General features: G+C 39.2%; 1 pseudogene; it reads right to left on the bottom strand.

Moving 5' to 3' along the window:
- Window positions 1–15,000: 15,000 nt before the first annotated feature.
- On the bottom strand, window positions 15,001–16,811 carry LOC117976021 (endogenous retrovirus group K member 24 Env polyprotein-like; annotated as a pseudogene).
- Window positions 16,812–18,256: the final 1,445 nt, after the last annotated feature.

Genomic DNA, 18,256 nt, shown 5'->3' with positions numbered 1-18,256 from the left:
TAGATAGAAGCTTTCCAGAACTTAACCCAAGTATTTGAACTCTCATGGAAGGATATTATGTTACTTTTGAATCAAATCCTGATGACCACTGAGAAGCAGGCTGCCCTACAAGTGGCAAAGAATCTGGGGATGAGCTTTGTATCTCATAAAGAATCAGGGAAGGGGGTGAGTTGTATCTCATAAAGTATCAGGGAAAGGGGTGAGTCATAAAGTATCAGGGAAGGGGGTGAGTTGGAAGGATAGCAGTAGCGTTGGAGGACCCTAAATGGGACCCCAGTGATGAAATGGGGGAATGGAGCAGAAAACACTTCCAGGTGTGCATATTGGAGGGCTTCCAAAGGACTAGAAGTAAGCCTCCCAATTACTCCAAACTATCCATGACAGACCAGGGATTAGATGAAAATCCCTCTGCTTTCCTGGAAAGGCTAAGAGGGGCCTTGGTACAGTATACCTCTCTATCTCCTCATTCTGTCGAGGGACAACTATTCCTAAAGGATATGTTTATTTCTCAGGCAGCCCCTGATATCAGGAGGAAGTGTAAACAGGCCAGGGGACAAGGCAGTACTTTAGAGAATCTCCTGAAAGTGGCCACCTTGGTCTTTTACAACAGGGATCAGGAGGAGGCCTGAAAGAGGAGATATAAGAAAAAGGCAGAGGCTCTAATGGCCACCTTGCAGGCTCACAATCCCCAGAATCACTGAGATGCACCTGTTAGCTGCTACAAATATGGCAAGCCGGAGCACTTTAGGAAGGACTTCCCAGGCAGCATGAGGAAGCCACTTTGACCCTGTTAAATCTGCAATGGGGATAACTGAACGGTGGACTGTCCCTGGACATGCAGGTCACCAAGTCCAGAGCTAGTCTCCCAAATTGTCCATCAGGATTGATGGGTCCTGGGACCGCTCTCTCCAGCTCCAATGGTTCAGACCACCATTACCATCCAGGAGCCCTAGCTGATTCTGAACATCAAAGGGAGGAAGGTAGAACTCCTCCTTCATACCTGAGCAGCCATTTGTCTACTCCTTTCCAATCTGGGCCTTCCCTCCTCTCTTAGCATAGCCATGAGGGATGTCTTAGGAAAGCCTTTAACCCAATATTCTTCCCAACCCCTTAGTTGTAACTGGGGAGACCTCTTGTTTACCCACACCTTTCTAATCATGTCTGAAAGCCCAACTCCTCTGTTGGTCAGGGATATTCTGGCCCATATGGGGACTACCATCCTTATGGCTCCAGGATAGACTCTTTGTCTCCTTCTAGGGAAGACTGATATTAACCCAGAAGTTTGGGCAATTCAAGGGGAAATTGGCCAAACCACAACCACCATACCAGTCTGAATCCTCCTTAAGAATACCACCTCCTTCCCTAACCAGAGACAATATTCTTTAAAACCAGAAGTTAGGAAATGACTAGAAGCTATCATTGATAACTTGAAGATGTAGGGCTTCCTCAAACCCTGCAATGGCACTTGTAATACTTCAATATGGTGGGGGCAGGTATAAAAACTCAATGGAGAATGGAGGAGTGATTTTTCTACCACACTTAGGAAGTTGTAGATAAATAAGCCAGAACTGCACAGTGAAACAATTCACATATCCTGGGAGTATCACCAAGGAATTTAGATAATAAAAGTTAAGTTTGTAACTATATTTGTATTTGTCCATTTGTATATTTGCTAGGATAAGGCAGACTGCATTGACACTAAATATGTAGTTGTTCCACATCATGGAAGTTTATTTCTTGATTATGCAGCAGACATAGGAAGTTATGTTTGCAACAAATATCAAGGATTATGTGTACATTAGTTCTGGTATAGACCTAAACATGTTGGTCCATAAAAAATCATTCAATATATAGAAGCATTTTTCTTTACTATCTAAGAGATCAGGATAGTCCCAGATTTACTGGAACTCTGGATCTTCAACGTGTATGCTCTTGGTCATTTATGAGTTGTTTCCATCTCAGTCCATCGAAAGAAAAAGAAATGGAGACGCGCACACTAGACAGACTTAGAAACAGACCTGAGAGTGGCACAATGCAGTTTTGTTCACAAAGTATTGATTAGAAATCACTGGTGTAACTGCATCTAAGTGCAAAGGAGAATGAGAAACATGATTTAAGTGTGCGTGTAGCAGGAAATGGAAATGGATTTTTATGAATAGCTAGAAGCGCAGCCAAAATGTAAAAGAAGTGTTGTGTGTTTGGCGATTTTAAGGACACTTCATACTGGAAGACATAAAAGCTGCAGCGTATAGCTTAGGAAAGGTGGGGAATGCACACATAATCAGTTGATAACAAATGACTATAAAAGAATTTACAAATGAGCCCAAGAAGGAATAGGGCTTGAGGGGGGCAGTAGTCAGCTAGAATTATGTAGCATTTAAAATGTATAGAGACTATTGAATACTTAAGCACAATGTATACAACAACAGCAAAAGTATTGGGAATTGTTGATGTCCATATATCGTTGCTTGCTGTCAAGTAGATTTTTCTCAAAAAGTGCAAGCTTTAAAGATGTAATCTTTTAGATCTGTCCACACCTTTGTATTAAACTGCACGTGACTTCTTTGCAGTTTTCTGTTATAGAGAACAACCTTTCCTAATAGGAAATAACTCGGTAAGCCAGGAGTGTGTTATGTGCTCTATCCATATTTAAAGTTGACGGTATTTTCCCTGTATAAAATTGTGTTTTATCTGGAAGCATTCTTTATTACAACATCATCCAACTGTTGTCTAGATTTTGGAAACGTAAAAGTCATAGCATTCTGTCGTGATTCCCAGGAGACATTCCATCTTCTTGTTCATATTAAGTTATAGTTGGTTAAATTGAGACCACTCCCCTTTAAATTTATTGATGTCCTAATCCCTAATACCTCAGAAAAATAAACTTATAGGGAAATAATATCATTGTAGATTGTAGATGTAATTGTTTAAGTTAAGATGAGGTGTTACTGAAGTAGGGTAGGCTTCTAATCCAATATGACTGGTTACTTTATATGAGGAGAAATTTGAACAGAGATAAACACACTGGGGAAATGTCATGTGAAGATTGGAATTACACTGCCACAAGCCATGGAATGACGAGAAGCCACGAGAGACTCCCAGAACAGAGTCTTTCCTAGACCTTTTAGAGGTAATAGGGCTCTGCTGACACATTGATCTCAGATGGAAACTGTGAGACAATAAATTTCTGTTTCTTGAGCCTCCCATTTTGTGAGATTTTGTTACAACAGCTTCAGGAAACGAATACTCATGGACGCTAGAGCTTGCACCACTCAAAAAAGGTGTATTTACCTTCTGTACATAAGGGATTTTTAATGAGATTTCAAATCACTACAAGGATTGCATTTTTTTCTACAGTGGAGTGGATTTCTACAAATGTAATAGTCATCTAAATAGTTGTATTATTCTCATATCCAGTGATTGTTTTCTGGGTGATAAAATATACCCAATATATTCAATGACCACCTGTAGGTAGTATGCCTTCTTCCATGCATTACTTCTTCTTAAATAATGTTATTTCTTTTAAATATTCTTCCCTGAAAGCATTTATTTCTAATGTAGAAAGCATGTGCCATAGCCGATGAATTGCCATACTGCTTTTTCACAGTTGTATCCCTCTTCCCTCAGTGACTGCATTATAATTTTATCCTTTTGCAAAGCGTTATAGAAAATCTCAACTTCTATGACAATGCAAGATTTTCAGAATAAAAAAACAACTTAGATTTCAAATAAAAAGATTCTTGAACACTCTCAAAATATTTACCAAAGGAAAAAGAAAAATGTAGGAATTCTGAAATTTTAATTGCAATTACTATATTCTGAAAGTTTACACATATGTATGCATTCTGGAAAGAAGCATACCCCATGCCCCATAGTCAATAAATGGCACCTAAAGTATCGTTCACATTTGGTTTTTGGTTCTGTGTTGCTCCATTATATGTTCCTTTGAATTATGTCAAAAGGCGATGAGCAAGTCAAAGATGTTAGCAGGGCATTTTATGGTTTAATGACTCATAAATACGAGTCAAGGCAAAGAAAGTCTTATTTTTCTCTAAAACAACATTTTCAATAAGTTATTTCTACCAAAGATGCTAACTCTATATTTAAGCCTAGTGTCGAAGGAAATTAGTAAGATACTGCCTGATTGGGCTAAGAGACAGGTGAATCCCTGGGGTAGGCCAGGTAAGGAACAAATATGCAGTCAGCATCTGCTGCCATGGTAATGCCAAGCCTGAGTTCCTTCTTAAAGCTGAAGAACCTTTGCTGGTTCCTTCAAATACCAAGCCTGAGTATGTACACTTTTCTTAATTAATACCTTACGCAAGTGTCCTGGAATAAAAATAACCCTTGATTCTGTCTCACAAACATACCACTGAAGCAAGAATGTGATTCAACACCCAGAACTGCATACTTTCCTTAACTGCTAGACAGTCCTGTAGTCAATTTAAATTTCAAATACAGTCTCGATGATTAAAGGATGAAAAGCACCTCTGTCAAGATGAAAATCAATTCTTACCTTCATTCAAAATTAAGACTCTCCTGCACTTCCCCTTGCTTAAGGCTGCAGTTAGTGGCAGCCTGACTTTAGAGAAAGAGTTTATGGATTCTTCATTTTGCTTCTTCACCTTAAACTTCTCCAACCCACTCCCAGCTTGCTACACAATTTCTGATCCTTTTTGAGTCTGGTGAAGCTTGGGAGTGGGGATCAAGAATGGTGAAAAGAGTTGCAACAGAATAAGAAATGTCTCACCTGAACTAGTGTTTTCCTAAAGAGCTGAGCCCACTTTCTTAGGCAGCACTTTTTACCTCTCCAGTGAACCCTATCCCTGGAGATCTCTTTCCTGCATTGGCTCAACTGGATGCATTTCAACCCAGGACGTTCACATGGAACATCTCATATAATCACTATGAACATCACATTTTTCTCTGGTTTTTTTGCTGACAGATTCTCTCTGCCTCTCTTAGAGAGCTTAAAAGCCAAGTCCCAGTACGACCCCACATTGTTTTTCTCCCTCACACAGCCCATAACTATGCGACAAAAGCAAATTTCCTTGCCTTAATAAATTGAGTCTGGAGATGACACCGCACACAGCCACTTCTGCCTTTCTGCCATGGGCTATGTCAGCTTTATCAGGGTGAGTCAATCACTACTCCTGCTTCTGTCACAGAACACACCTTTGAAGGTCTTGCAGCCAGCTCTTGCTGGCCTGAGATGAAGGAGGTAATACTCCTACCATTGTTTCCTGTGGGCGGACTTAGTCTGGCAAACGCTTTCCAAAGAAATTTCTGCCTAACGCCCTCCCTCTCTTTCCACTCTTATCCATAAATTTAAATCCTTTATCATGTTGAAGAGTCCAAGCCTCATGGAACCAATTCTTAAAGTACTCCTTTGTGATTTCTGCATACAGAAAACTCCCTCACACTCAATTTGGGAATGAATAGCTGTCATATTGACACTTCAGTTGAAACCAATTCAGGAACAGTCCTGCCTTAAAACCATTTTATGTGAAAAGGAAATGATGGGGGATTTCATTTCCAAGCTAAAATAGTATCAGCATTTTTAATTTGAATTTTGATAAACCAATTTTAGTTAGAAAAGTTTCACCAGCATCCTAATGAGAAAATCTACCAAATTCTTCCAAAATAATTTATCTAGCAGTTATCAAATCAATGTTTAAAAAGCACTTGGAGTATAAAGTAATTATTTTTGTCTATCCGTATGCAACATAAAAGTTTACCCAAACTACCAAGTTTTACATGAGCATAGTATTTCATACTGAAAATATATGTGACTTGCAAGACACTTTATGGTATTGGGGCCTCTCTCTTTTAATCTTCTGGCAAATGAAGGTGACAAGAAAACCAGCGGAGCACAGTCATAGTACATAGATGATTTCCAAACAAGGTCTTTTCCAATGAAAAGATCTCACAACATTATTTGCACTCAAAATACACATTTGTTTCTCCCAAGATGTGGAAATAATAATGAGAAATAAAGTCTAGGGAAATGAACACTAAAAGAGGGATATAGTTAGAGTGTTATATATGTGTATCATAATTTTACTATATATTATAATTTAACTTTAAAATAATAGTCACAGCCAGGCGTGGTGGCTCATGCCTGTAATTCTAGCACTTTGGGAGGCCGAGGTGGGTGGATCACCTGAGGTCAGGAGTTCGAGACCAGCCTGGCTAACATGGCGAAACCCTGTCTCTACTAAAAATACAAAAATTAGCCAGTTGTGGTGGTGTGCGCCTGTAATCCCAGCTACTCGGGAAGCTGAGGCAAGAGAATCACTTGAACTCAGGAGTTGGAAGTTGCAGTGAGCCAAGATTGTGCCACTGCACTCCAGCCTAGGAGACAGAGTGAGACTCCGTCTCAAAAATAATAGTAATAATAATAATAGTAGTCACTAAATAGGAAGAAAAAAATTGAGAAAAGAAAATTATCACCACTAATTTACTTAACAATAAACTGTAATTTTAATATATCCTTTCTCCTATATCTTCTTAAGGTATTTCAAAAGCTGAAAGCATCCCACTTGACCATGATTCATTGTACCTCTTCATTAAAAACCATTAAGGTTTGGCATGGTGGCTCACACCTGTAATACCAACACTTTGGGAGGCCGAGGCAGGGGGATCACCTGAAGTCAGTAGTTTGAGACCAGCCTGGTACACATGGTGAAACCCCATCTCTACTAAAAACACAAAAAATTAACCGGGCATGGTGGCATGCACCTGTAATCCCAGCTACTCAGGAGGTTGAGGCAGGAGAATTGCTTGAACCCGGGAGGCAGAGGTTGCAGTGAGCTGAGATCACGCCACTGCACTCCAGCCAGGGCAACAAGAGCGAAACTGTATCAAAAATCATTCACAAAGATTGCATATTATCCATCACACTATCGGCCACTATTTATCTAGCCATTTCTTAATTTGATCACATTTCGTCTATTTAAAATTTCTGCACTCATAAGCACTGTTAATTTATGTCTCTGGCCAACAGACAAAATGGACTCCCAATGGCTACCTGAGGGGCTCAAAGTTACAACAGAACCAGGCAGCCACAGCTGGATGTGGGAGTGGCCACATATTCTGTTCTCAGAAAGATGGAAAAGTGCCACAGGATCCCCCTTTCTAGAATCAGGTCAATCCAGTCCTTGTTGTGGGTGCCAGGATAAACTGTGGCAGGAATCTTCACCTTCCTAAGCAGTTCTTTGAAAAAACATCTGAGAGAGACTTTGGGTTTGGGGCTTGGTAATCACCCAATCAGTGCTCAAGTATTTTGGCCAATCAGAATGGAACATGTCTGAATCTTTCATTTGCATAAATAGACCTGTTTGACACTGAGGAGAGGACTCATCCTATTTAGCCAGACCTTTTCTTTGTGTTTTGAAGAGCAAACCTTCACTTGTCCTGGAGGTTATGCTTCCCCAGTCTGCAGATTGTTTTTTATGAAAAATAAATGTTTCCCTTTGTCCTCTATAGATGCCACGGTCTTCTGTTAACAATACTATTACTCTGGGCATTTTTTAAATTTTGGATTATTTTGTTAAATTTTCAGGTTGACTCTGTTGGTTTGGAAGTTCACCTCAGTAATTTACTCCATTGTTCAGATAGCCAGTATTTTTTTAATGCTCTAGTAATTATATCTTATGCAAATATTATAGAAAGCAACTTCTTTTATGATCAATAGTTTATTGTGTTCACTTCAGAAAATCTTGCTTATTCCAAAGTAATAAGGAAATCTGCTATGTTGTCTCATACGAGCTTTGTCATTTTGTCAATTAGAATTACATCTATTGAACATCTTGAATTAATTTCTTTCTGCATGACATGAAGTAGGGGTTAATGTACTTTTTCTTTTTTCTCTTCTTGTGGAGCTCTAGCTAATCTATTGTTATTTGTTGGGAGAAAATAAACAGATTCTGGTGTATGTACCTACCATCCCAACACAGATTAGTGAAAATAATTAGAATATATTTACAATTTCTTAAAAGTCCATCAAAAACAACATTGGTTTACAATGAAGCCATAAACATATCTGATGTTTGAGAAATTCCTGGAGGTACTAAAGGAGTTGGAATAAGACCAATAGAGAAACAAAGCTGTAGAAAATCTCAGGCACAAACATATGCAAGATCAGACCGTAGAAAGGGAGAAGACAGAACAACTAAAGGCCTGAAAAATGTGAGCAATGGAAATCTCCAGCAACTATATTCCAGGGTAGCAAGGCTGCTCTGCCACTCTCTGCACGCTCTCTCCCAAGGACTGCAAATTTGGACAGTTCAGACCTGAGTCAGGTCAGTTTCCCAGGCAATTGTATGTATGTATATAGGTGGGTATATAGGTGTGTATGTGTATATGTATGTGTGTAGACTATATTCTGGCATGTTATTGTAAACTTTGGAAAGGGAGAAAAACTGTGCTCAAAATATATCACATTCAGAAAAATACGGCACTCTTCCCACAGTGTCTTAAGATGGTAACAGATTATAGCTACTAGATAAAGCATCAGCAGATACTCAAACAAGATATTTCATGCACAAAAATAATCATACAAAGTTCTTTGTACAAAACATAAAAAATCTGAGAAAACAATAAAGCCCAAAGAAAACTTTACAATTAAGTACATTACTCTGGTGAGGGGAATGTTGTATAATTTCATATATGATAAATTTGCATAACAACCATTTGTATGTTATGAAACAGAACCAATTAGAACCAATTTGAGATCTTGGAAATTCAAAGTCAATTTGTAATAAAACAAAACAAACAAAACTTCAGTAAACAGTAAGGAAGACATGCATGAAAAGTTAATGAATAAACAGGGAGATGGAATCAAGGGATTAGTGTCAAAGAAATAGGAGAGAGAAAGTAGGAGTTGAAAGTGGAGACACAGAAAATCGATCTGAAGAGTCAAATGTCTTCTACTAGGAATTCCAGAATTTGAAAACAGATTGGAGTGAACAAACCAGGGAAGGGGAGGGAAGGGGAGGGAACGGAAGGGAAGGGGAGGGAAGGGGAGGGAAGGGGAGGGGAGGAAACAAGGGAAGGGAAAGGGAAGGAAGGGAAGGGAAGGGAAAGGAAGGACGGAGAGAGGGAGGAAGGAAGAAATGTGGCATTTCTAAGAGCAGATCTGATGAGTCTTTGGACTATTATAGACCTACCAAGTGCTGAGAATGAATGAAAACAGAAAACAATAACAATGCCTAGCTACATCCTGGAGTAAATAATTCTGAATCCCAAGGTTAAAAGAGAATCCCAAGCACTTTATATTTTACCTTATAAGAAAAAGAATACATTATTGTCATGTTTCTCATCAGTGCTGAAAGAAGAAAAATTAATTCTTTAATTTCTAAAGGAAGATCTTGTAGTCTGTTACACACTGCTAAAGTGGAAAACTGTTGAATGAGTATTGACTCTGTAAGCAAATTTACAACCTTTAAATACTTTCTTATAAAAAATAACACGCCAGAATATAGTCTACACACATACATATACCCATACGCACCTATATACATACATACATGTGTCCAGGCGCACAAAAGAAGATGCATTTCCAACAGCGAGAGACAAAGAGAAAATTGTATAATTAGTGTAGGAGATGCTTGAACATCATTACGGAATATGTGATACTTATTTTTGATAGACAAAGGAAGAAAGGGATCGCTTATCGCTCTTCTGCAGTTATTAATGTGAATACAAAAATTCAAGACTTTCAAATGCATCTTTTACAAATGACCACAGTAGCTTTCTCTTGGCATTCATCAAGGATCAAAAACAAACAAAATCAAGGTCAAATTCATCCTGCATATTAAAATGCTCAGTTTCTTGGTTTCACAACAGCACTGCTGTTTGAGCACTGTGTCTGGTAAATCCTGTACCTTTCTCCTGTAACTAACACACACATCTTATGGCTGATTTTGCGTAACTGTCATGCATCTCGTAAACCAACCCTGTCATGTATCTAATTCGACCCATACCTAAAGTTTTTGAGCCCACATTATTCTTGCCGACATTCACAAATTGATATTAAGCAGTTTGCTTTATTTCATATGTGTGTTTATTTATGTGAAGCAGGTTCATGGTCCTCAACAAGTCATGTGAAGCCAATTTATTACTTACAGATAGGCAGCAGAAGCCTAGGATTTATTGTAGTCTGTTACACACCGCTAAAGTGGAAAACTGTGGAATGGTTATTGACTCTCTAAGCAAACTGACAACCTTTAAATAGTTTCTTATAAAAAATAACATGCCATAATATAGTCTACACACATACATATACACATACGCACCTATATACATACATACATGTGTCCAGGCTCACAAAAGAAGATGCATTTCCAACAGTGACAGACAAAGAGAAAATTGACCTGTGTTCAGGTCTCCCAAGACTCTGGAGAGCTGTGTATGCCTCACTTGCACCACAGCTGCAGGACTCCAGAAAGCAGCTCCACTGGGTCTTACACTCTAGGCTCCCAGGGTGGACTGGGCTAAACTGTTGAACCACATCCTTTTCTAGGGGGCTTTGCTGAGACAGAGCCCAGCCTGTTCCAGCCAGTCTCTTATTTCAGAATATTGCATTCCCAGCACATTCTACAGTTATTCTTGAGAACTACGAGTAGAAAAGGAGGGCAAATGGAGTCCTTCCAAAACCACCCAGAGAACTGTCCTGCACTTTAATACCTCAGTAAAAGTTTATTTAAACATTTTGATTTCCAATGTGAATACCTGACAAAGAAAAAAATTATAGAAAGACCAAGACAAATCTTGAGAAGCATACACCAAAATCATTAAAATAATACGTAAAGAGAATATGATTTAGTTTCAGAATAGGAAAATGTTTATTAAGCTTAGGAGAAAAAAAATCATAAAATAGCATGTTGATATATTTGAAATTATAACTTTTTTTTTTTTTTTTTGAGACAGAGTCTCACTCTGTTGCCCAGACTGGAGTGCAGTGGCACCATCTCGGCTCACTGCAAACTCTGCCTCCTGGGTTCATGCCATTCTCCTGCCTCAGCCTCCCCAGTAGCTGGGACTACAGGCGCCCGCCACCATGCCTGGCTAATTTTTTTTTTTGTATTTTTTTTTAGTAGAGACGGGGTTTCACTGTGTTAGCCAGGATGGTCTTGATCTCCTGACCTTGTGATCCGCCTGCCTTGGCCTCCCAAAATGCTGGGATTACAGGTGTGAGCCACTGCGCTCGGCCGAAATTCTAACTTTTTTACAAAAAAACTTAATCAAATTTAAAGACTACTTAGTAATTATATGCTGAATACAACGTATGTATGTCAGTGGAAGAAATAGCATCCAGGATATTTTTAAATTTTGTATTATTAAAAAAAGATAAAGAACCCAGTTTTTAAAAAGAGGGCCAGGGTAGAAACTAAAAACAACATATTAAAACTGGAATGGACACGCATGTAATCCCAGCACTCTGGGAGGCTGAGGTGGGCAGATCACGAGGTCAGGAGTTCGAGACCAGCCTGACCAACATGGTGAAACCCTGTCTCTATTAAAAATACAAAACTTAGCCGGGCGTAATGGTGCATGCCTGCTACTCAGGAGGTTGAGGCAGGATAATTGCTTGAACCCAGGAGGCGGAGGTTGCAGTGAGCTGAGGTTGCGCCACTGCACTCCAGCCTGGGTGACAGAGTGAGACTCCGTCTCAAAAAAAACAAAAAAACAAAAAACTGGAATGGAACTAATAAAAACAAAGATGTCCTCAAATAAACAATTAGGAAATTCAAATTTAAACAAGTAACTGTAATTCCTTCCTCAGTTCGAGCAAAGCTGAAAGATCTGATGACACCAAAATAGTATGAATATAATGTGGATATTGTTTCTTTCTCTTGTCCATACACACACAGAAATATGGCTGTATCAGAACTGGTAGTTCATAAATTCTTTGTTGTCATTTCAACTGCCTTATTTACATTTAGGTTAGATTTTTAAAAAATATGGGCCTGTCCTTTTTTCCTCAGATATTTTTGGCTTTTAAAACTTAAAAATCACCAAAAATATAAAACATACGACTACAGAAGATCATCTTTCTGTACTTAATACATTGCATTATAATTCAAAACATTTTCAAAAGTTTCACAACTCCCTGTTTATCATTCTACAAACGAGAAATATGTAGATATTTGAAGACGTGTCTTGATTCATTTATTTATTCAAATTTAATATATCCAGGGATAAAGTATATGCCCCTTTCCAGTTTTAGTTCATCTTTTTCCTGTCTCATTAAAATGTTCGAAAAAACATTGTATACCTGCAGCCATCATTAATTTACTTCTTTATCTTTCATGATCTTTATATGACTATATCCTGTGCTTATCAGATTAATCACAGGAAAATATCTGCAGGCACACCTTGGAGATTGTATTAGTCCGTTTTCATGCTGCTGATAAAGACATACCCAAGACTGAGTGCTTTATAAAGAAAAAGAGGTTTAATGGACTCCCAATTCCACCTGGCTGAGGAGGCCTCACAATCATGGTGGAAGGGAGAATGTACCTCTAACATGGCTGCAGACAAGAGAGAGAATGAGGACCACGTGAAAAGGAAAGGCCCTTATAAAACCATCAGATCTTGTGAGACTTATTCACTACCACGAGAACAGTATGGGGGAAACCACCACCATGATTCAGTTATCTCCCACTGGATCCCTCCCACAACACATGGAAATTATGGGAGCTACAATTCAAGATAAGATTTGGGTGGCGATTCAGCCAAACCATATCAGAAATATTGTGGGTTCTGTTCCAGACCACCCCAATAAAGCAAGGATCACAATAAAGTGAATCCTATGAAATTTTTTTCGGTTTCCCAGTGCATATGAAAGTTATATTTATACTACCTGGTAGTTTATTAAGTGTGCAATACCATTATGTCTAAAAAAAGTACATACTTAGATTTAAAAATACTTTATTGCTGAAAAATGCTAATAATAATCTTAGCCTTCAGTGACTTCTACTCTTTTCGCTGGTGGAGAGTCTGCCTCTATGTTGATGGCTAATGATTAATCAGGGTGGTGGTTGCTGAAGGCGGGGTGGCTGTGACAATTTCTTAAAATAAGACAATGAAATTTACAGCATTCACTCTGCCTTTGATGAGAGGTTTCTCTGTAACGTGCAATGTTGTTTGATAGTGTTTTATCCACAGTAGATCTTCTTTCAAAATTGGAGTCAATCTTGACTCCAGACCCTCCCATGGCTTTATCAACTAAGTTTCTGTAATATTCTAAATCTTTTGTTGTCATTTTAACTATGTTCATGGCATTTTCATCAAGAGTAGATTCTATCTCAAGAAACCACTTTCTTTGTTCATCCATAAGAAGAAACTCTTCATTCAATAAATTTTATCATGAGATTGTAGCAATTCAGTCACATTTTAGGCTTCACTTCTAACTCTAGCTCTCTTGCTAGTTTCACCCCGTCTGCTGTTATTTCTTCCACTAAAGTCTTCAAGCTCTCAAAGTCATCCATGAGGGTTGGAATAAATGTCTTCTGAACTTCTCCTAATGTTCATATTTTGACCTCCTCCCATGAATTGTAAATGTGCTACATGGTGTCTAGAATGTTAACTCCTTTCCAGAAGGTTTTCAATTTACTTTGCACAGACCCATCAGAGGAATCATAATCTATGGCAGCTATGGCCTGAAAAAAAATGTATTTCTTTAATACTAATACTTGAAAATTAAAATGACTCTTTGATACGTGGGCTGTAGAATGGATGTTATGTTATCAGGCATGAAAACATTTGTCTCCTTATACATTTCCATCAGAGCTCTTGGGTGACCAGGTGCAGGGTAAGTGAGCTGTCATATTTTGAAAGGAATCTTTTTTTCTGAGCAGTAGGTCTCAGCAGTGGGCTTAACATATTCAGTAAACCAATGTGTAAACAGATGTGCTATCGTCCAGGCTTTATTGTTCCACGTACAGAGCACAGGCAGAGTGGGTTTAGCATAGCTCTGAACGGCCATAGGATTTTCAAAATAGTAAATGAGCATTGGCTTCAACTTAAAGTTAACAGCTGCATCGATGAAGGGGTGGCCTGCCCCTCCACACCTGTGGGTATTTCTCATCAGGTGGGACGAGAGACTGAGAAAATAAATAAGACACAAAGTATAGAGAAAGAACAGTGGGCCCAGGAGACCGGCACTCAGCATACGGAGGACCTGCACCGGCACCGGTCTCTGAGTTCCCTCAGTATTGATTGATTACTATTTTCACTATCTCGGCAAGGGGAATGCCTCAGGAGAACAGGGTGATAGTGGGGAGAAGGTCAGCCGGAAAACATATGAGCAAAGAAATCTATGTCACAAATAAGTTCAAGGGAAGATACTATGTCTGGATGTGCACGTAGGCCAGATTTATGCTTCTCTCCACCCAAACATCTCAGTGTAGCAAAGAGTAACAGAGCAGCATTGCTGCCAGCATATCTCACCTCCAGCCACAGGGCGGTTTTCTCCTATCTCAGAATAGAATGAATGTACGATCGGGTTTTGCACTGAGACATTCTGTTCCCAGGGACATGCAGGAGATGGAGGCCTTCCTCTTATCTCAACTGCAAGAGGCCTTCCTCTTTTACTAATCCTCCTCAGCACAGACCCTTTCTGAGTGTTGGGCTGGGGGTCAGTCAGGTCTTTCCCTTCCCACAAGGCCACATCTCAGGCTGTCTTAGTGGGGGGAAACCTTGGACAATACCCAGACTTTCTTGGGCAGAGGTCCCCACAGCTTTCTGCAGTGCATTGTGCCCCTGGGTAATCGAGAATGGAGAATGGCGATGACTTTTACCAAGCATACTGCCTGCAAACATATTGTTAACAAGGCATATCCTGCACAGTCCTACATCCCTTAAACCTTGATTCCATACAGCACATGTTTCTGTGAGCACAGGGTTGGGGCTAAAGTTACAGATTAACAGCATCTCAAGGCAAAACAATTTTCTTAGTACAGATCAAAATGGAGTTTCTTATGTCTTCCTTTTCTACACAGACACAGTAACAGTCTGATCTCTCTTTCTTTTCCCTACATATCCCCCTTTTCTTTTTGACAAAACCGACATCGTCATTATGGCCCATTCTCACTGGTCGCTGTCTCTTTGGAGCTGCTGGATACACCTGTAGACTAACAACAGACAGAACAGGCATACAAGGATTAGTATGAAATTTACAATAGTGGAACTTCTGATGGTTTTAACCCAAGTGACCAGGTTAAGATTTGCAAGGCCATCAGCAGCTTTCACAATTGCCTCAGTTCCTGGCACGAAATTTAAATGGGCTTTGGATGCCTCAAAAATTTGTTCTTTTAATTTTGAAATGTCTAAAGTAAGATTATCTTCTCTTTCTTGTAGTTGGTGTCTAACCATGTCCCAGTGATGCTCAGACTCACTATAGGCTTGGGGTGTAATACAAAAATCTGACGTATTCCAGTCACACTGTAACTGAAAAAGATATTCCAAGCTCATGGGCCTATCTCCCATCCAAATGACAGTTTGTCTAAGATCATTAATTTGGTTTGCCAATTTTTGATGTATTTGGGTCTGAGAATTCCACAATTTTGAGGAATTCTTTTGCCAATTATTTACATATTCTGCAGTTTGAAGAGAGGAGTGCAAAGCAATTCCAGCAGCCGCAGCAGTAGCTGCGACTGCAATAAGGCCCATAATTACTGCAATCAAAGTAAAAATGAATCTTTTGGATCTAGTTAGAATTCCTTTTAATACTTCCATTAAAATATGGACAGATGGGGAAGCCTCCCACGGGTGGTCCATGGACACAGGGATCCACAGGCCCTCTCTTGCTCTCACTTGTAGAATATGGTGCTGCCAATTAAAAGTTGAATCAATGTAAGTAAACAATCTACAATTTTCACAGGTTATAGTTTGGGAATCTGGTTTAATAACTATGTTTCCTACAACTAGCATATAAGAGGGTTTTACACAACTTTGCAAAGGAATTGTCAGACTGGAATTTAGGTTGATAGTATAATATGGCTTACGATCTCTTGTCCCTATAGCTTGATTTCCAGACCAAATTCTAATGTGGTGCAAGGCCACAGTAAGCTTCCATAATTCTGGGTGTTCAGGACCAGTAACAGGACTAACTAACTTTGGTTAAGGTGATGAAATTCCCTTTTCACCCCATTTCCTATGGTTAGGGTGATTCTAACCTTCTATAAATCTGGCCATCTTTCAGTTAAATCACTCTCATAGGCCGGATTAATGGGCCAGATGGACGGGACCTGTGAACCTGAGCGAATCTCTACCAATAGGATCAGGCTGTCCTTCGAAGCTTTGAAGACAGACCTTGATTTCTATCTAGTTATGAAAGTTCTAGATGGCATCTTCTACATTTAGAAAATATAAACTTTCTACATTGAAAATCTGTTGTTTAGTGTAGCCACTTTAATCAATTCTCTAAGCCAGATCTTCTGGATAATTTGCTGCAGCTTCTCCCTTGCTGCTTCACCTTGCATTTCTATGTTATGGAGGTGGATTTTTTTCCTTAAAGCTCATGAACCAACCTCTGCTAGCTTCAAACTCTTCTCCTGCAGCTTTGTTACCTCTCTCAGCTTTCATAGAATTGAAAAGAGTTAGAACCTTGCTCTGGACTAGACTTTGGCTTAAGGGAATGTCGTGGCTGCTTTGATCTACTCTCCAGACCACTATAACTTTCTCCACATAAGTAATGTTGGAAACAAATGCACAGTGCTGCAAAGAAGAACCAGCGCTGAGATAAAGGATTTCTCAGCAAGGCAAATTTACTTCTGCAGAAGGGTGCTGCCTGCATCAGTCATGATCACAAGAGCACACAGAACAAAGGAGAGTAGGAGTTTTTATTCCTAATGCAGATTCTACCTCTGTATCTTTCCCCCATTGGCTGGGGTTGGACCACAGACTCTAAACTAGTCCCGATTGGCTAAACATTTAAACTTTTTTGGATAAGGCATGTGTGCGATAGAGGAGAGAGGGAGAGGAGGAAGAGGTCACCTGTGGGGGACTAGAAAGCTAACCTATTCCACATAAGAAAAGAAATGTGAACTGGGGCTTATCATGTGTAAGCGTGTTTAGACAGGTTACTGTGCAGCAAAAGCTGGGGGTGGGGGTACTTGGAATTTAGAGAATAAAGAACAGGGGAATTGAACAAACTGTTTGAATAGGAACCTAGCTGTATCTAACAAATAATAATTCTGTTTTGATTTCTTATCATTCATGTGTTAACTGTGATAGCAATTTTAATTTCTTTCAGGAACTTTTCTTTACACTTACAACCTGGCTAATTGTTTGGAAAGAGAGGCCTAGCTATTGGTCTGTCTTGGCTTTCAACATGCCTTCTTCACTAAGCTTCATCATTTGCAGCTTTTGACTTCAAGTGAGAGATGTGTGACACATCCTTTCACCTTTACACTAAGAGGTCATTTAAGGGCTATTAGTTAACCTGATTTCAATATTGTTGCATCTCAGGGAATAGGGTGTCCTGTGGAGAGGGAAGAGACAGGATAATGGTTGGTTGGTGGAGCAGTCAGAATACACACAAAATTTATGGAGTATGCTCTCTGTTTTATATGGGTGTGGTTTGTTGCATCCCAAAAACAATTACAAGAATAACATCAGAAATCACAAATCATGGATCACCATAACAGATATAACAATAATTAAAAAGTTTGAAATATTGTGAGAATTACCACAATCTGCCATAGCGACATGAAGTAAGCACACATTACTAGCAAAATGGCACCGATGGATTTGCTGGTTGCAGGGGTGCCACAAACCTTCAATTTGCAAAATATGCAATATTCATGATGCACAGTAAAGTGAAGCACAATGAAATGAAATAACAACAAAAATATCAATTTTCTATTGTCACCTTAATGATTTACAGGTTGAGACCAGGTGTGTTAGCTTATGCCTCTAATTCCAGTGCTTTGGGAGGCTGAGATGGGAGGATCACTGGAGGATAAAAGTTCAAGATCAGCTTGGGCAATCCATCTCTCATTAAAAATAAATTAAAAATTAGCATGGTACACCCTGAAAGAGTCTTTAGCATAAAATAAAGAGGAAAGCTGAAGACATTCCCTCAAGGAAGATCAATATTTAGGGACACTAGAAGAAAAGATAGAAAAAGTTATACTGAATGACTAGGAAAATGTGGTACAATGAAAACCAAGACCTGAAGTTAACATAGTTGTTGAGCTGACACAAAAGTACACTCTAGATGGAGGACCAGCATGTAGAATTTGAT

This window comes from Pan paniscus, chromosome 1 (assembly GCF_029289425.2).
Source record: "Pan paniscus chromosome 1, NHGRI_mPanPan1-v2.0_pri, whole genome shotgun sequence".
Taxonomy (NCBI): Eukaryota; Metazoa; Chordata; class Mammalia; order Primates; family Hominidae; genus Pan; species Pan paniscus.
Note: the sequence above shows the minus strand (reverse complement) of the source record. Positions and strands in the feature narration are given on the sequence as shown.